The sequence below is a fragment of the Phoenix dactylifera genome, unplaced genomic scaffold (genome assembly GCF_009389715.1).
Source record: "Phoenix dactylifera cultivar Barhee BC4 unplaced genomic scaffold, palm_55x_up_171113_PBpolish2nd_filt_p 000386F, whole genome shotgun sequence".
Lineage (NCBI taxonomy): Eukaryota > Viridiplantae > Streptophyta > Magnoliopsida > Arecales > Arecaceae > Phoenix > Phoenix dactylifera.
The window spans coordinates 130,844-146,727 of record NW_024067833.1 but is presented as its reverse complement, the minus strand read 5'-3'; the positions used below and the strand labels follow the sequence as shown (position 1 = coordinate 146,727).

The 15,884-nt window shown below is 36.4% G+C and overlaps 1 non-coding gene across 1 annotated transcript; it reads left to right on the top strand.

The window, feature by feature from the left end:
• Positions 1-4,463: 4,463 nt before the first annotated feature.
• Positions 4,464-4,570, top strand: LOC120105873. The gene has a single exon (XR_005508133.1). It is a non-coding gene; the product is annotated as a small nucleolar RNA R71 (small nucleolar RNA).
• The last annotated feature ends 11,314 nt before the right edge of the window (positions 4,571-15,884 follow it).

Sequence of the window (15,884 nt, the reverse complement as noted above, 5' to 3'; positions counted from 1 at the left end):
TTATTCTTATAAATTCGAGCATTCTCATATGCTTCATTCCTGATTTCCTCTAGTTCATTGAGTTGAAGTTTGCGTAGTGAACTAGCTTTATCCATATCAAAATTAAATCTCTTAATAGCCCAATAGGCTCTATGCTCCAATTCCACAGGCAAGTGACAAGGTTTGTCAAAAATAAGACGGTACGGAGACATACCAATCGGACTTTTAAAAGCAGTACGATAAGCCCAAAGTGCATCAGTTAAACGCAAAGACCAGTTTTTGCGATTTGGGTTAACCGTTTTTTCCAGAATATTCTTAATTGATCGATTGGATACTTCAACTTGTCCGCTTGTTTGTGGATGATAAGGGGTGGCGACTTTATGGGTGATCCCATATTTTCGCATTAAAGCCTCAAAAGGCTTATTACAGAAGTGTGAACCCCCATCACTGATGATGGCTCGAGGCATTCCAAATCTGGAAAGAATGTTTTCCTTTAAAAATTTTAGAACAGTTTTGTAGTCATTATGTTTGCAAGGAATTGCCTCAATCCATTTGGAGACATAATCCACAGCTACTAAGATGTACAAATTTCCGAATGAAGGAGAAAATGGGCCCATAAAATCTATTCTCCAACAATCAAATATTTCGATAATTAAAATTGGGTTGAGAGGCATCATATTCCTACGAGTTATCCCACCTAACTTTTGACAACGCTCGCAAGCTTTGCAAAAGTTATGGGAATCTTTAAACAAGGTGGGCCAATAGAAACCGCACTGTAAAATTTTTGCAGCCGTTTTGTTACCAGAGAAATGACCACCGCAAGCTTCAAAATGACAAAAGGAAATGACACTAATAAATTCGTCATTAGGTACACATCTCCTAATAATTTGGTCTGGGCAGTATTTGAAAAGATAAGGATCATCCCAGAAAATTTTTTTTATTTCAGTCAAAAATTTTCTTTTGTCTTGTTTATTCCAATGACTTGGTAGTTCACCTGTGACTAAAAAATTTGCAATGTCTGCAAACCAGGGTGAAGATGTGATCTCAAAAAGTTGCTCATCAGAGAAAGTGTCTTTTATGGGTGAATTGTCTAAGGAATCTGAAAGAGTCAGACGGGACAAGTGATCAGCTACTACATTTTCTACTCCTTTTTATCTCTTATTTCTATAAAAAATTCTTGGAGCAGAAGGATCCACCTAAGCAAACGCGCCTTAGCATCCTTTTTTGAAAGAAGGTATTTAAGGGCAGCGTGGTCAGTGTAGATAATGATTTTGGATCCAATCAAGTAAGACCTAAATTTGTCTAGTGCAAATACTACGGCAAGTAGTTCCTTTTCCGTAGTGGTGTAATTCTTTTGTGCACTATTTAAAGTCTTACTTGCATAGTAGATAACATAAGGCTTTCTTTCTTTTCTTTGCCCTAGAACTACCCCAACTGCATATTCACTGGCATCACACATAATTTCAAAAGGAAGTGACCAGTCAGGTGGTTGCATGATGGGAGCAGAGGTCAGCAAGCTTTTGAGTTTATCAAAAGCTTTTTGACATTCTTCAGACCACACAAATTGGGTTTCCTTTTGAAGGAGATTACATAAGGATTTAGATATTGAGCTAAAATCTTTAACGAATCTCCTATAAAATCCTGCATGACCCAAAAATGAGCGTATATCTTTGATAGTTTTTGGGTTGGGTAAGTTAGCAATTAAGTCAATTTTAGCCTTGTCTACTTCAATTCCTTCAGATGAAATGACATGCCCGAGAACAATTCCCCTAGTTACCATGAAATGGCACTTTTTTCAGTTTAAGATTAGATTCTTCTCCTCACACCGAATTAAGACTAGTCTTAAATGGTCCACACAGTTTTCAAAAGAGGAGCCAAAAACCGAAAAATCATCCATTAAAACTTCCAAAAAGCGTTCAACCATGTCGGAGAAAATACTGAGCATGCATCTTTGGAAGGTTGCAGGAGCATTACATAATCCAAAAGGCATTCTCTTGTAAGCAAATGTGCCAAAAGAACATGTAAAAGTGGTCTTTTCCTGATCTTCAGGATCAATTGCAATTTGGTTGTAACCTGAATAGCCATCTAGGAAGCAATAATATTTATGACCTGCTAACCTTTCTAAAATTTGATCAATAAAAGGTAGAGGAAAATGATCCTTCCTAGTAACAGAATTAAGTTTCCTATAGTCAATGCATCCACGCCAACTAGTGGGGACCCTAGTTGGAACTAATTCATTGTTGGCATTTTTGACTACAGTAACACCAGATTTTTTCGGGACCACTTGGGTTGGACTTACCCATTTACTATCTGAAATTGGGTAGATCATACCCGCATCCAGAAGTTTCAGAACTTCTACTCTAACCACATCCTTCATGTTTGGGTTTAATCGACGTTGAGGTTGACGAGAAGGTTTGGCATCAGCTTCTAAGTGGATTCTATGAGTGCAAATTGAGGGACTAATTCCCTTGATATCAGCAATTGTCCACCCTAATGCTCCCTTATGCTCTTTGAGAATTTCTAATAATTTTAGTTCTTGACTTTGTTCGAGTTGGGATGATATGATCACAGAAAAAGTCTCTTCTTGACCAAGGTATGCGTACTTGAGCTCAGATGGCAAAGGCTTTAGCTCAAGTTTAGGTGCTTGAACACTAGATGGTAGAGGACTATTGTTGCGTGTGGGCAATTCTTCAAAACGAGATTTCCACCTATCTGTATCTAACAAAGGAGCTGAATCTAATATAGCACTGATTTCTCTAAAGTTTTGGTTGATATCTGTATTTCCGAAATGAGTTAGGCATGTTTCTAAAGGATCAGAAGAAAGAGATGGGACAAGAGCATCCTCTACAATGGAGTCGATCAGATTAACTCCATGAATTTCATCATTTTCGTTATCATTATCGGGTTGTTTACAAATGTTAAATATATTAAAATCTATAGTCATATTTCCGAATGACATTTTCATTATTCCATTTCGACAGTTAATCAAAGCATTGGAAGTAGCTAGAAATGGGCGGCCTAGAATGACAGGTATTGGAGTGGTACAGTTCATGACAGGCTGGGTATCTAATACTATGAAGTCGACTGGAAAGTAGAATTTATCAATTTGGACAAGTACATCCTCGACTATTCCTCTTGGTATCTTTATAGATCGATCGGCAAGTTGGAGAGTAACCTTGGTGGGTTTTAATTCACCAAGTCCTAACTGTTCATAAACTGAATAGGGCAGTAAGTTAACACTTGCACCTAAATCAAGAAGGGCTCGTTGTATCCTGAAGTTTCCTATGATACAAGATATGGTAGGACAACCAGGATCTTTATACTTAGGTGGGGTGTTGTGTTTGAGAATAGCACTCACCTGTTCAGTTAGAAAAGCTTTCTTTTGTACATAAAGCTTTCGCTTTATGGTACAAAGATCTTTTAAAAATTTGGCATAAGATGGGATCTGCTTAATGGCATCTAATAGAGGAATGTTAATCTTTACTTGTTTAAAGATATCCAAAATTTCTTGATCAGGTACTCCTTTTTTAGCTGCAAGCAAGCGCTGAGGGAATGGAGCAACTATTTTATGATGAGGTATTGGATCATCTTGTTCAGTATTATTTTCATCCCTTTTCTCAATGGATTTTTCAGGTCTATCATCCTTCGTTGGAATTTCTTTATTAATTAATTTTCCGCTCCGAGGGGTTGTGACAGACTTAACTTGCTCAAATTTAGGTTGGGATGAACTTGCTTCATGGACCTCATGTTGACCCTTTGGGTTAGATTGAGGTTGGGCTGGAAATGTCCCTCTTTCCCTAATATTAAGTTGAGCCTCAATTCTACCTACAGAATTTTTAAGTTCTTGGAGTGATTGCATTGTATTCTGATTTATTTGAGTCTGCCCTTGCATGAAGGTTTGCAAAGTATCTTCAAGGGATTTCCTATGTGGTGGCACATAAGGAGTAGGAACAGAATTCCCTTGAGATTCATTGGCAGTGGGTCCGTGTCTCCAGCTAAAATTAGGATGGTTTCGCCAACTAGGATTATATGTTTCTGGAAATGGTCTTTTATAAGTATTGGTGAAATTTGCTTGATCATGCAACACTTCTTGAAAAGCAGGGATTGTAGGACAATCCTTGGTTACATGTGCATTACTCTCGCAAATTCCACATATACTTTCAACAATAGTTTGTGCTTTTCCTATATTGGCTTTGCTTAATTCCATGGCTTCAACCTTCCTAGTCAGATTAGCAATTTTTACATTGACATCATTATCATCTTTAATAAGATATATTCCTCCTTTTGCATTAGGTGCTATTTTTGATTTTTCATTTTTATCTGTTGTATCCCAAGCTTGTGCATTTTCTGCTAAAAGATCAAAATAATCCCAGGCTTCATTTGGTTCCTTACTCATGAATTCACCATTACACATCATTTCTACAAATTGTCTCATATTGGAGGACAAACCATCATAAAAGAAACTAATGACCCTCCAAATTTCATATCCATGATGTGGGCAAGCAAGTAGAAGGTCCTTGAATCTTTCCCAACAATGAAAAAATGTTTCTCCATCTTTTTGTGCAAAGTTCATGATATTTCTTCTAAGTGTGTTTGTTTTATGTGTTGGGAAGAATTTCTTTAAAAATTCTCTTGTCATTTCTTGCCAGGTAGCTATGGTCCTAGGCCTTAAGGAGTGTAACCATGATTTAGCTTTTTCTTTTAAAGAAAAAGGAAATAATTTAAGCTTAACTACCTCTTCAGTGACATCATTGAAATGAAGTGTTGAACATACTTCATCAAATTCTTTAAGATGCAAATAGGGACTTTCAGAATCAAGTCCGTGAAACTTTGGGAGTAATTGGATTATTCCTGGTTTCATGTCAAAAGCTCCCGCAGCAGTAGGAATGACCATACAGGATGGGGTACTGGTCCTAGTGGGTTGTAGATAATCACGAAGCGTTCTAATAGGTAAGTCATCTTGAAATTCATTATCTCCCTGATTACTACCATTATCTTCCATTTGATTATTTGAATTTTGAACAATTAAATTTTTATCTTTTGATTCAACTCGAAATAATCTATTCATTTTATCTCTCTCCCACAACAGCATATACTAAGTTTTTTTTTTATTTTATTATTATTTTATTATTATTATTATTATTTTTATTTTTACACAAACACCCTAATACAGTAAAACAAAAGTTTAATTAGAACATGCATCACTCAACAATTTCTAAGGTTTTCCTAAAAATTCTAGACAGCTCCTAACTGGGTTGAAGAGGACACCTAAGCCTCCAATCCGGTCTATTAACCTTTGTCGACCAGGTAAGCTCCCAGGTAAGTGGAGGGGTGACGATGCATGTAGCAAAGGTCCCACTTAAAACCCACTTTCCTCGAACAGAAACTGTCTCCCTTTAATCACTTAAAGGGACAAAGCTTGCCTAGACATCGACCAGATAATAGAGCGAAATTGGTGCAACTTTCGGTGGTCTTCGTCCTATTGAGCTCGAATATCCTTAGGAGCCAATGTCTAGTTGATTTTAATTAGGCTTAGGATATTTATGCACTTGGATGATTTTTGGGCTAAGGACGAGTGATGAAATTCCGACCTTATCTTTTTAATGGGTTCAGCCCTTAGATTATTTTATGCAAATGCTTTATACTATATGCAACAATCAAGAAGATTTTTATCATTTTATGTCATGACATTAAATTGCAGTTGAATAGTTGATCAAGCAAACTAGCTAAATTTTTTTTCTTTTTATTTATTTATTTATTTATTTATTTTTTAATTTTTTTTAAACAAGAATAAAATTATAATCTAGGAAAAATAGGACTAGTATGAACAAAATAGAAAAATTAATTTAAATACTCACGGCCGGAGTTCGTTCACTCCGAAAATCCAAAAATGTGATCTTAATCTTCCTCGTTATTGGTCCTGCTTGTGTCACCCTTGAATCTGAAAAGATTTGAAATTTCAGCTGTGTTAAAAATAAAGAAAAATTGAAGAACTAGAAATAAAGAATTGAAAATTTCAGCCTTGTTCTCGTTCGCACGTTGCAAATCCCCAGCAACGGCGCCAAAAACTTGCTACAATTTTAATCTTGCTCTTTTAAAAAGAAAAATTAAATGTAGAATACCCCAAGTATAGGGTGTAGCAAAGTAATATTCTCGGTGAGTCCGAGATCGAATCCACAGGGATTTGACAGTGAACAAAAAAAACTTAAGGCTAACTAATATTCAGATTTAAAAATATAACTAAGGCATTAGGATTCAGCCTAGCACTTAATCATGCTTTCCTAAAATCATCTATTAATCATAATAAAATAGATTTAGTTTTTATGGGCAGCATTACAGTAATTCTATTTTAAACTACAGGGATTTCTAAGCATCTGTTATACCCGGGGGAAATAACAAATCAAAGAAAATATATAAGTTTGAAATAATTTCTATAAATTTACTGCACCATAAATCAAATCAATAACATTAAAATCCCATTGATGATTAAATGAAATACATGAAGAAAATGCTAGGCTTTTTCTTAGCCTTAGCTAAAAGATATTTAGCTATCCATATGAGATGCAAGCAATTTTATAACTAAAAGGGATTAGCATAGAATAAATAAAATAAACATAAACCCTTTTTTTTTTCTTTCTTCGATTAGGAAACAGAGTACTCTGTTTCCTTTCTTCTTCTCTCGTGGGCTCTCCTCTTTTCTTGCCCGGCTGAGAGGATTGATCGGAAGAGGAGATGCTCCGCTGGTAGATCCTCCCTTGGCCTCTTCCTCCTTCGTCGCACGGCTAGCTGTCCTCTTCTTCTCCCGTCGGCGGGTTAGATTGGAAGAGGAGATGCTCCGGATGGATCCCCTTTAGATCCGTCGGCTGCTAATCTCTTCTTCTTCCGTCGGCTGGTTCTACCTCCACCCGATGGCCCTTGCTCCTCTCTCTTGAGTTCCTTTTATAGACACCTTCAGCAGTGTGGCTGGGAAGACCGAAGGATGCGTTGTGGACGCTTAGGAACTGGGAGCGGAAGAGACATGGCTTGGGACTCCTCGGCTGGGAACGTTGCAGAATTTGAGCAACTGTAGACATTGATGTTAGATTTGAATGCAAGACTTCATGGCTTGGAGATGATCCGTGGTTGCTTGAGATACGGGATGAAGGAAGTCGAATCGCTAAGGATTTGTCTGCTGGAACGCGTGGATGAGCTGGGAGGAAACAGGGGAAACGTCTTGGTTTCATGCTGTCATGGACGTTCATAGATGCGTGCTCGAGCGGATGGGGGATTGCTGAAGTGGAATGCAAACGGTTTGGCTTCTTCCCTTTGCTGCCGTTGATGTTTTGAGTATAGATGAATGATGGGAAAAAATGAATGCAGCTGGATATTCTTGAAACAGGGGAATCCGAAACCATGAATGAGATGTGGCTTGAATTGAAGAGCCGGTTTGGCTTAGGTCCCTTGGGTTTGATTTAGGTCCCATGGAGGAGATGCCATGATGCTTGGAAAGCCACATGGACGGTTTTGATGATGCTAGGAAGCTCCACGATGCGGGCATATGTGCTAGCTGAAACATGTGGTTACAGTGATATGGATTGCATGCGGATGACGGGCGACGTGAGGCTCAGATGAGACGCTAAGGATTTGTTGAGCTCGAACTACCGGGCATTGGGCTAAAATCCAGCATTATAGGGTCTTTTGAATTACATGCACTCAGACACAGATAAAGCATTAATTAATTAATTTTATTAATAAAGATTAGCTATAATACTAATTAAGATAATATGAAAATTTCACTTTTGTACTCTCATCAATGTGGCATGATGTTTTGGATTATGAGTTCTCAATATTTTATGATGCTCCATGCTTGGATAATTTGATTGAATGTTTGAAATACTACATAAATTTTTTTTTGATATTATTAAAAAGAAATTTTAGATTTGTCGTTCACGATCATCTTTGAAATCTGAAAGTTGAATAAATTTGTAAAAAGAAGAAGAGAAGGATATCTCTATTTAGAAAAAATGAATTGATTTTGTTTTATTCTTCAACTTGCCTAACTTTGATACATAATGTTCTAATTCGTACAAAAACTCAACATTAAATACAAAGATTCTGAATATGCTCTCTAATATGTTTAAAATATATGTTTTCAATCGCAATAATTTAAGATGAGCTACAATGTGGAAGATACATATCTCAAATTATAACTTTGAAAGCCTCCTTGAAAATCTTTAGGAAGTTCAAAATCCAATTTTGTATAAAAGCTTAAACTTAATTTAAAAATGCATATATCGTTACATTTTTGTAACCTTAGTTATATGCTTCCTAAATAAATATCTTAACTTAAGAAAAACAGAATTAATTTTGATGCCTTGGTTGATTGCTCTGATACGCATCTGAAACATATCATTTCTTATCTTTAAAGTGTACTAAAATTGATTTAAATGATATATTTTTCAATGATCTTGATTGCGAACAAATGTTTCTAAATATATAACTTTATTTTGATATTAAAATGATTCATTGTATTTCATGTATACATTGCTGTGAATCTATAAGTAAGAAATTAAATTCTACAAACATTCACCTGAATGATCTTCTATATCCCTTTCTGCATGATTGTTGCTTCCATCACTAAAAGAAAAAGCTATTTTTAAAAGAGTGAATGATCTTAAAGCTAGAAACATTTCAGTTCACTCAAATGACTCTTAAAAGAAAAAAAATGTAATTGCTTTTGAAAGAAATTGAGCTTCAAATGAATTATTTTCTGATTAATATTTCAGTATATTTTCTCAAAGATTAAGAAGAAGCATAATTTGTTCTTCAAAGATGAAAAAGAGTGATTGCTATAAATTTTGAAAAACTCTAGATCACTTTACATTCTTGATATCATAGAATTTTGGTTTTATTCACGCTTATCATTAAAATCTGAAATTCAACAAAAAGAAAAGAATGATTAAAGAAGAATGTATCTTTTGAAGGGGAGCTTTAGACATATCAATCTCTCTAGATTTTGCATCTTATTCAAAAGTTACCATCATATCATGCATACCTTGAATATTTTATGAATTGATTTTGATGAATCTCCTTGTGTTGCCATTACTTGTCTTAGTTATATATAGCCTATACTTTGAGTTTAATTCTCTAGAGCGTTTATTATCTCAAATGAATATGATTTGATACTTACAAATATGCTCTCAATGGGTTAAGTTGAAAATATGCTGAAATTTGTAGAAAACATATTTTCAAGATTAACAATTTGAATGTTTTATTGAAAATTATCTTCAAATTCTAAACTCTTAAATGGAATGCTCAATTAAAGGGGAGAAAGAAAATTTCAAGGGAAGAGATCATATGGAACTTAATCGCTTAAATCCATAACTAAAGGAGAGAGAAAGAATACTAAATGAGAAGTGATCTTAATACTCTCCAATATGTATCATCTGAAATTTAAATATGAAAATCTTTATGATACACCTTGAGGCTTACTATTTGGTTAATATAATTTATGCATCAATCATGCACCAAATTGCAATTCAAACAGTTGATCTTAAGAGCCTCTAGTTTAATGAAAAAGGGGGAGAATAATGTGTTGAATTTTCTTGAGTATCTCTTGTGAACACAAATTTAAAAGTAGCTGCTACATATGATAGATGTATAGATTTTAAAATGCACCTAATCGGCAAATCAGCTATTATGAAAATTATTTGAATACGAATTCCATCTGTCTTTATTAGAAAATTTATTTTGAAATTTACTAATGAGTTCTTATTGGCTTGCTCTTTAGAACTTCAATTTTGTGCCAATTCATTTTTATATGTATCAAAATGTGCTTCTTTTTAAAGGAATAAAAGAAAGTCTTTAAAAGAGCTTTAAAAGAACTTTCAAAGCTTTGAATTTTATGTATGCTCTAAGATATATCATAAATTGCATAAATTCATGTTTTGGTATTTGTGCCCGAATATTTTTATTATCATATAAGAACTTTGAAGTCATTAAGAATTAATGATCCAACATGATGTTATATTTTTTTAAGCTTTGATCTTATACTCTGAAAATTAATTAAATTGCTCTTATGTTGCTAAATACTTAATATATTGGGCAAAAAATCTTAAATGAACAAGCTTTCATACTTGTTATTAAAGATCTTTCAAAAAAGGAGTTAGATTTTCATTCGTGCCTTCTTTGAATATCAGTCTTGATACTCCTTGAATTAACTTGAAAAAGGTTCCACCTACACTTGATTTGAAAACTATCTTTGGAATCACATTCGATATGCTCTCATTATAATTTGCTCTGAAATCATCTTAATTGGCTCTAATCTATGCTCATTAATCTTATTCTGACATTATTGCCTTGAGTTATATGCTTCATATTTGTGCAATAATTCGACATGCATTGACTGAAAATTAGAGTACAATAAGGAAAAGGAATATTTAAGTATCATTCATTGCTTTGTGCTTAATGTTTCATTATCCGGCAACCTTTTTGATGTTGTCAAAAAGGGGGAGAAATATCTGAGTATATGCTCATAATGCTTTATGTGTTGATTATGTTAAGTTGATTAAATCTAAAGTATTATCATGAAGTATATTTTAAAGATATATGTTTTCTACTTCATGCAACTTAGCTATGCATTAGTTCTCGAAAGTTGAAAGAAAATTATACTTCATTGATCCAAGTTTCAAGTTCAAAGGATTCAAGTTGGAGGAGCAAATTCAAAGAAAGGTTCAAAAGAATAGTCCTCGAGTCGACTCCTGAAAGTTCAGAGTCGACTCTGGCACTCTGGAGTTTCAAGGAACAGTGCTCGAGTCGACTCCGAGACTCTGCGAGTCGACTTCGACTGAGAACAGACAAAAAGACAGAGAGTTGATTTTCGGCGCTACAGTGCTCGAGTCGACTCTTACTTCAGTGCTACAGTGCTCGAGTCGACTTCCAGCTACAGTGCCGGCAGACTCTTATTCACGAGTCGACCCCTACTTCAGTTGAGTCGACTCCTACTTCAGCCGAGTCGACTCGAGCATGCTGGAAGGCATAACGGCTAGTTTTTTCTCAACTCCAACATCTCTATTTTTGTCTCTAACGGCTAGATCTTTGTTTCTACGCTATCCAAAGCTATAAAATCAAGGGAAGAGCTAGGAGAGAAGTTAAGGAAGTGGGAGAAAACACATAGAAAAGAGATTTCAAAAAAAATTCAAGGAAAACCTTCCAAAAGCACAAAAGGGTCATTCAAAGCAAAAGAGAGAAAAGAAGAGCATCCAAGTGAATCCCAAAGCTTCATCTCTAACTGTGTGCTGCCTCAGTGATCCTCTACCTCCTGCAAAATCAGAAGAGGGTCAAGTAAAAAAGAAGCCGAGTTTCCTCATCTACAAAACTTGTTTGAGGGCTTCTCTTTACTCTATTTGTTTATATTGTTATATCTGCTTGTTTAAGAAGCTTTGATTTATTTTAAACTCTTGTTCTAATATCTTGTAACTTGATTTAATCAAGGGGTTAAGGTTTGTTGGTGAGCCAAAGGAAAAACCAACGGTGTAAGGTTGTGGTTGGTGAATCGGAGAAAACCAATTGGGTTGGATTGTGAGCCCGTGAAAACAATCGGATTGGGTCTAGTCGGTGAGCCTGTGAAAACCGACTGAATTCGTTGTGATCTCGTGAAAACAACAAGTTAGGTTGTGAGCTTGTAAAACAATCGGCTGTAATCTGAGGGATTATAGTAAAATTCTCAAGAGGTCTTGGGGAGTGAATGTAGGTGCTGAAGGATTTTAGCATGTTATAATGCGCAGCGGAAGCTAGGGATTTTAAAAATTTCTTAATAAAGTCCCTTAACATTAAACCCTTATAAGCCTAGATCACCTTAATAGAAGCAATCAAATAATATAATATAAATGCAGAAATAGAAGAATACCTCTAACGCTAATCTAATGTGCAGAATTCTACTAGGTGCCCAAATGTTCACCCTCCAACATTGATCCACACGAAAACTTAATTCAAGTCTTAAGCTCCAAAGGCTTTGATCCTTAATACAGAATTCTTCTAAAGAACTCTAATAGCTTGCTTTTCTTCCTTTCTATTTTTCTTTAACCTTCTAAAATCACTTCTAATCCTTTTGTCCTAAAGAACACCACCTTGTCTTGGCTTAGGACACACTAAAAGCAATGCTAGAAAGAAGAAACTAATGTAAGAAAGAAAGAAGAGGGAGTGGGGTGAACAGACAGAAGCTCAAGTCTGAAGCTCAAGTCGACTCTGGAAGAGTACGAGTCGACTCTAAGTATTTTAGAGGTTCTGGCACGAGCTCGAGTCGACTCCGGTACACTACGAGTCGACTCTGACTGAGAACAGACAGAAGGACAGAAAGATGAATTTCAGACCCTGTCACCGAGTCGACTCCAACGGTTTCGAGTCGACTCCGATGCTTACCGAGTCGACTCCCAACGGTTTCGAGTCGACTCCAAGGAGTAACAGACAGAAGGACAGAGAAGTGTATTCTGGACCCTGTTACCGAGTCGACTCCAGAAGAGTTCGAGTCAACTCCAACATTTGGCGAGTCGACTCCTAAACAAGCAAGAGTCGACTCTCAGAGAAAAGCAGATTGAAAGGCAGAAAATCAAACAAAGTGACTCTGTGAATGAGTTGACTCCGAGAATACGAGAGTCGACCCCAAGTCAGCCGAGTCGACCCCAACAAAGTCCTAGTCGACTCCAAGGCAGTTGAACTCCAAAGACAGAGGATCAGTTTTCGGGCTCTGAGAGCCGAGTCGACTCCAAGATGATCCGAGTCAACTCGAGAAAGAAATGCAGAAAATTAGATCTCTGGAACCCTGAGAACAAGTCGTCTCCAGAGGGCCGAGTCATCTCCAGATACTGGCGAGTCGACTTCAGGTTTGGCCGAGTTGACTCCAGAACGGGACAGCACTTTAATTCAAATTCTGAACAGTGGGCGGGTCGTCTCCAGTAAAGCATGAGTCGACTCCAGCAACAGTCGAGTCGACTCCAGATCGAGCGAGTCGACTCCGACCCTAACGGATACATTGTCAGGAGTTGCAGACTGTGCAGAACGGCCATAAATTAGTGTCTAATGGCTAGTTTTCAAAGAGGACTACTTAAATAGCCAGAGTGAATAGTAGTAGACACTAAGAGAGTCACTCCATCTGAGCATTAAGTGTTTTCCATCTACCAAGAGTTTATTGAGAGAAAAAACAAGCAAAAAAAGGAAGAACCGCATTCAATACATAACTAGAAGTCTTCCCTTCGCATTCAAGGCTCTTCCTCTGACTTCAGATCTTCAGTGCATTCAAAGAGGAGACTCAGAGTTCGAGAAGCCCCTTCTTCTTCTTCCAAAATCTGTTTGAGAGCTTCTAACTCTACTCTTTTCATATTGTTTAATATTTGCTTGTTAAGAAGCTTTCCTTGTAATTTTTTCCAAACTATTTTCTTACTTGATTCAATCAGGGGATTGAATCAAGGGTTGTAAGGTTTGTTGGTGAGCCGAAGTTAAAACCAACGGTGTAAGGGTTCGATTGTGATCCCGGAAAAACAATCGGGTGGTTCTAGTCGGTGAGCCTGTGAAAATCGATCGAGTTCGTTGTGATCTCGCGAAAACAACAAGTTGGGTTGTGAACTTGTAAAACAACCGGCTGTAATCCGGATGATTATAGTGAACTCCCAAGTAAAGCTTGGGGAGTGGACGTAGGAGCAAGGGTTAGCTCCGAACCACTATAAATTTGTTTATGTTTGCATTAGTTGTTGTTTTCTCTCTCTCTCTTCATTCACTTCATCTAGTAACTTAACTAATTTGTCTGCAATAAATTTAGTTAATTACTAATCATAGTTTTTAATTGGTCGACAATTAATCCAACCCCAATTCACCCCCCCTCTTGGGTTGTCTTCTTGGGCAACAACATCCCATCCACACATCCTTTCATGAAAGGGCATCATTTAAAGGGCCATATCAAATAAGAGGAGGCATAGATCAAGTGAGGAGGTGTATCAAATGATATGTCCTTTCATGTGGTGCCATATTTTGACCAAGTCAACATCACATGCCAATCACATGTCCATCTTGCCTCACCTCTTGATCTTTCATGATGATGATCCAAGGGCTCCAATGCAAGGCGCCATTCACTTGACCCATTATGTCTTCATCCAATGGTGGGATTAGGATCCAATGGTCAATTATGATAGCCATCCTCTAACCCAATCTAATTGGGTTAAACCAACTCTCCATTATGTCTTCATCCAATGGTAGATCAAGATCTAACGGTCTAGATTGAATGATTTATCAAATCTAATCCAATTAGACTCAAACCAAGCCAATTAGGTGCCAACTCTTGGCTAACTCATATTAGAACATGATCTAATCAAATTAGATCAATTAAGAATCAAATTTGAATCCAATTCGAATCAGATTCGAATCCAATTCGAATCAGGAGCTAAGGGTTTGCAACACCTGCTAGGATATTTATCTTGCAAACATGATCTAATCCAATTAGACCCTTGATAAGTTTTCTTGTGTGTGACCCATTGGATTCCATACTTAGCCAGCAATAGGTGTGAGTGCGAGTTGACCCAACTTGATTAGAACTCTTCTAATCGATTTAAGTCGAAACTGCGCGAACCCAAACTTAACAATTAGAATCCTTTCTAATTGGTGATCGAATTAAACTCTTTAATTCGATCAAACCTATAAGACAAGATTGACATCTAGCAACATATCATGTCTATCCGGAAAATATGAAATTTGGTGGAAATACCAAAAATACCCTTCAGTGGCAAGTTACCGTGCAATTTAATCCTTTTATCAAACTGCATCCCAAATATGTATATGAGTATAAGTGTATGTCAAAATCAATTTCATATTCATATTTTTCTCAATCTTTTAATGATAATTCAAATAATGAAATATTTAGAAAGTCTTTCTAATTTTCATTCTGCTTTGATCAAAGGCTTTCTGAATTATCATATGATTAGAATAAATAGGATGCTATCTTCTCTTACTAGAAGTGATTAATTCCTTGTTGACCTACTCATAATCTTCGTACATAATTCACCATATCTAGAAGACCTCGTACCCAACTTATCATCATGAATGAGTGTAAACCAAAATATGGGTTCATGTGCACAAGATACCATGGTGATCTCAGGTCATAGGATCAGTTGCACAACTCCCACTAAGAGAATCATCTTTTGACATGTAAGTAAGACTTCATAAGATTTCTCTTTGTAGGTCAATTCAGTGAACTCATTCTTCTAATGAGCACCCACATCTTTGTATTAGTGTCTCCACACAAGTGATTGTGAGATCAATCACCCTTTGCATCGAGCATACATAAGATGTGCCAGTCTTTCTGGTAAACATTGATCCCCGACTCAATGTACCAATGACTTGGAATATTTAAGATTAGAATTTTAGGATTTTAGGTCTCACTAGTATGATCTCATCATAGCCTCAAAACCATTGCCCTAATCTAAGGAGTTTATCACAAATATAATCAATAGCATATGATAAAACATAATGTCTTTATTCATATTTAAATATCATGTACATGATTTGAAAAATCAAAAGAAAATCCTTCGCAATACATATTGCGATTGGCTTGTAGGGCATCTACTCTTTCAATCTCCCACTTGCACTAAAGCCAATCGCTCTTATATTTCATCCCCATACAATCGAGGTGGCAATCGAACTGCTGTTGTGGCAGAGCTTTAGTGAACGGGTCTGCTAGGTTGTTCTTTGTGTCTACTCGTTCAATCACTATGTCTTGTCTCTTGACGATCTCTCGAACGAGGTGGAAGCGTCTTAGAATGTGCTTGGATTTGTGATGAGACCTTGGTTTCTTCGCTTGAGCAACAGCTCCAGTGTTATCATAATAAACTGGGACTGGTCCAGCAATCTCAGGAACTACTCCTAACTCAGAGATGAACTTC